General features: G+C 41.6%; 1 protein-coding gene across 1 annotated transcript in view; it reads left to right on the top strand.

The window, feature by feature from the left end:
- Window positions 1–1580: 1580 nt before the first annotated feature.
- The window catches only part of fxyd3 (FXYD domain containing ion transport regulator 3), a 17539-nt gene continuing 14563 nt past the window's right edge, over window positions 1581–4556 (top strand). The window contains exon 1 of the mRNA XM_020597269.1: window positions 1581–1935. The gene's annotated coding sequence lies outside the window, so the exon portion shown is untranslated. The remainder of the gene's footprint in view (window positions 1936–4556) is intronic.

Here is a 4556-nt window from a genome sequence, read left to right as displayed (position 1 = left end):
TTGCACTGAAACATAAATTTTGGTTTGCCAGGTGCACCAGAACCTTATTAATTCCTAACATTAATTGTCCTACAGACTATGAACGTTTACGAATTGGAGGCCTGGTCATTACTGGCTTGTTGCTGGTTGGAGGAATCAGCGTTTTACTTTGTAAGTGCTGAAAATCACACAGGTTAAGGTTGTTTACTGTAACTGAGTTGATACTGAAACAAAAGACATTTAGCTATTCATACTGGAAAATATGTAAAAGGTTTTATGTGCATAATTTCTTTTTAAATCCCAAATAATGTCATAAAGCTATGTCAGCATTGGTATAATTGGAACAGTGATACAAACATAACTGAGTGTGAAGCCTCAGTGACAGATTCTGCTTTGCCTTCACAGATAGGAAATGCCCCAGAAGACACAAGTAAGTCGTCTTTTTCCTAAAACTCACTAACAATTGTCTATGTGCATGTTTGTGTGTCTAAGTTCTGACATGTGGCTTGCTCCACCGGGAATTGTCTCTCTCTCTCTCTCTCTCTCTCTCTTCCCAAACTACCACACACCTTCTATCTTTCCATGTAGAAAAGCGGAAGAGGGCAGTAGTCTAACCTAATTTCATGCCTGACAAACTGGTTTCAACCCAGAAGAAGACTGACAAGGGGTGGAGAGACTGGGTGTGTGGTGGGAAGCTCAAAGGAAACACACCAGCTCAGATGGTTATATTACAGACCTGTGCAAAGATATAACATTTATTTAAAAAAAATAGGGAGGTGACATGAGAAATTCTACAAGATGTAAAAACTGTTTCATAGATTGACATCATGAGTGAGATAAAATTAATGAAATACGATGTTTAGTTTTGTTTAATGTTGGGTCTAACTTCTGAAATGGTGGATTATCTGGAACATAATCTCTAGTCAATGCTGCTTGTTCATGTTATACGATACACTGTAGAGTTAGATTATCGTTGTGGTCAACTATTTCAACACACACACACACACAAAACTGGGAAAAGAAACTACTGTTGGAACAAGTTGTTAGAAACCTTTGATGCAAACATTCCAAATTAAAATAAATGTGACTATGCTAAACCTAAATTGTAGCAGCCTATCTCAGATGCCTGGTAGCGAGAAACTACAAGATGCAACCACTACCAGTCGGAAGCTATAGCGAGCACTTTGGTTACAGTTAGAGAGCTCAGTGCACTGCAGCCGAAAACCAAACACAGATACATGCAAGAAATGCAGAGAACAACCAAATAGTGAAGGCTGCAGGTAGCGCAGACTACAATGACAATGTTTCTAGGGGATTTAAAACGTGATGAACACAGCTGGGACAGCTTGTTGTTGCCATGGTGACCTATCAAGTGGCACCCTCCCAACCCCATAGACCTACATTTTGGTCAAATGATTAAAGTATTATTCCAGATAATTACCATTAACCCTGCACTACTTCGGTAGCTATTTGGATGTGTTATGTATTTATTTGCCACTTTGCAGCGTTTAGAAAGAGCGTTGTCTATTTGGTGATAATGTCTTTATTTGTTTTCCTGAGCTGGAGTGCGTTGAGCTCTCTGGGCCACCGTAGTTAATAGTTCATGACTTCCATGCCAGAATGGGAGTAAATCAGCCCAAACTTCGATATCTTCGTTCCCGACAACCAAGCATTAAAGCTCCACTCCTCCTCCCGGCTGTTCGTCCTGATCCTGGATCAGCTTCCACTCCCCGCTCCTCTCCAGCTGTGGGCACCGCAGGACAGCAAACACCGACCCGGGATCAGGATTCACCGACAAAACTGTAGAACTTAAACTCAGCCCCCTTTTCTAAAACCAAGCCAACCTGTTGCGCGTCCGTGAAGGCAGGGTGTTGGCGCATTGGGGAAAAGTTACATAACCGTCTGCTTTTGAGAATTCTCCTCGTCTTTGTTGCTGCTAAATACAACTCGTCAGAGGTAAGAGTTGACCAAAGACATTAGTTTATATTTCAGAGAACAGTGTTTTTTTACAAGTGTACTGTTCAGCTGAGGAAATTTGGTTATGAAGTTCAGGTTCGAGTTCATGTGCGCATCGTTTTAACTGAAGCAGAGTTTAGTGTTAGACTAGTTTGGATATGTTTAAAGCAGCTAAGCGAGTGTGTTTTACACAGTAGCAAAGGAAAATTGTAGTTAAATGAATGTATTTGTTATTACTGTAAGTGACTCCTCCAGTTACTTAAGATGTCATAAGGGCTCAAATCTATACACATTTGGATTCACAACAGAGAAAGGGCTATCATTCATTAAGTACAAAACAACCAATGTCATGTTTTCCGGCTAACATCTCCCCTCCAGCCCACCGGAGACGGGAACGCTGTGCGCCCACGGGCCAGCGTGCGTAACGGCCCGGTATTCCCGGGACAGAGCAGTTTTTAACTCACTAGATTTATAAAACAAAAGGCAAAAAACGAGATAAATCCGGATGCAATGACCTGTATGATTTGATACAAAGCCTAGTTTTCTTTCACCTGTTACCAAAAATTTAAAAAGTCTAAGACAGGGGACACGTGTCATGGGCCAAATTACTGAATCCAGACATCCAGACGTTTTATTCCTCAGATTTATAGGAGGCTACAGTGACGACCACCTGCTGTGGAATTGTTGTTGCACACTGTTGCGTTCGTTCATGATCACATACTGGAGAGAGGCCAGCTGATAAGGGCAGTGGTGATAGCAGTTGCTACTGTGTGGCAGAAGGGCAGACTGGGGCAAGGACAAATGCAGGAGCTGTCAAATTCTGCTCTATAATGTTGTCAAGGCCACTTTCATTTATATAGCCCGGTATCACAAATCACAGATTTGCCTCAAGGGTCTTTAAATGTAGATGTGTAAGGAAGACAGAGAATATCGATTAGGCCTATTTGTTTGATTTACAGTTTGCAGTGGCAGAAATCACGTAAAGATCTGTAACCTTCAAGAATTTGGTGTTTTTACTAGAAAAACAATGAAAAGTTATGGACAATTAATTGGTTATCAAACTGTCATCCATCAGTCATCTGCTGGTCCATTTTTGACTAATTCTTTCAGCATTAATGGGAAGGAGGATTCTGCATTGCTTATACACTGTCTGCAGACGCACATTAAGGTCTTTGGCAAAATGCCTGTAAATGATTATCAAATGATGGAGATGCATAAACAGCTGAAACAGCTTGTAGCATAATGTGCTTTTGTGACCCATGGTTACAACAGGTAGCTGCACGGGTAAGCATAAAGCCATGGGTAAACATCAGGCTTCACTGACTCCTCCTCAGATAGAGCATAGGTCCTGATGTTGTAGCCAGTGCACAGACAATAAGAAGACAGCATCTGCATTACTATGTGGCTGCTTTGAAAAATATAAATGCATGTTAACGCTACTCATATAATCATAGTTTTTCAGAGAGATGAAAGAAAAAAGGTGAGCGAGGTGACAGGGTGGCAGACACAGATGGAGAGAGGGTGAACGAAGGTGATGAGGGACAGAGCTGTCTTAGCTCTCTGTCCTCACCTCTCCTCACATAACCTCAGATCTTAAAAAGAAAATGAGAGAAGTGAAGAAAACAGTGGAACACAGATGGAAGGGAGAAAGAGAGAGCAGTTTTAGGTGGCACACACTTTCTCCTTGTATCACTTTGGTGGCTTACAAACAAATTAGAAACCTCAAGGAGAAGCTATTGATTTTATACTGAAGGTGGGACTGTGGCTTTCAGTTTATTCCCTGTGTAACCACAATGCGTTTATCTATTCATTGTTTTGCTAATTATTTCCTGTTTTTTAACCAGTCCAGATACAGCTCATGGCAATATCAGAACAGTTGAAAAACTGCTACTCTCTCAGAGGCACAGGGTATTAAAATGTAAAACTGTTGACAGCAAAACAGAAGATTTGTATTGTATACAAAGGTTATTAGAGCATAGAATAATAGTTTAATGAACTGAACGTGATATGAAATGATGGACCTGTACTCTGTCTGTATGCACCAATCATGACTGCAGTGTGAGAGCAGGAAGTCTGCTGCTAGCCGCCCTCTGCATACCTTGTGCTTGCCATGTGTGACTTAAAGCTCTAGTACGCGACACTCCCTCTTATGCTCCGTTTGTCTCTTTGTTTCCTTCTTCATCCTTCTCTCCCCTGTTTTGCTCACTCACATTTCCCTCCTTGATTTATTGTGTTCTCCTTCCCCTTCAGTTCAGAGCAGCCACTTGATTCCCCACCCTTCTTCCTTGTTTTTCCTTTTGCACTTTAATGATTCAACACTTGAGCTGCATCTGTTAAAGGGATCTTTTGTTCAGTAGCTGTTAGCTGTTATCAGCAAGCTGTTCAGCAGCCACAGAGACAAAAACCTCTGCTCATTAATAATTAAGCAATACATTTGAGGTCATACTCTTAATCAATCACTTTTCAAGGCATTCAGTTCTAGAAGGACATCATGTGCTGTAATTTATCCATCCATCCATTTTCCTCCGCTTATCCGGAACTGGGTCGTGGGGGCAGCAGTCTAAGCAAAGATGCCCAGACCTCCCTCTCTCCAGACACTTCCTCCAGCTCCTCCAGGGGAA

The sequence above is a fragment of the Monopterus albus genome, unplaced genomic scaffold (genome assembly GCF_001952655.1).
Source record: "Monopterus albus unplaced genomic scaffold, M_albus_1.0 scaffold33.1, whole genome shotgun sequence".
Lineage (NCBI taxonomy): Eukaryota > Metazoa > Chordata > Actinopteri > Synbranchiformes > Synbranchidae > Monopterus > Monopterus albus.
The sequence above is the reverse complement of the archived record's forward strand: the minus strand, read 5'-3'. Positions and strand labels throughout refer to the sequence as shown.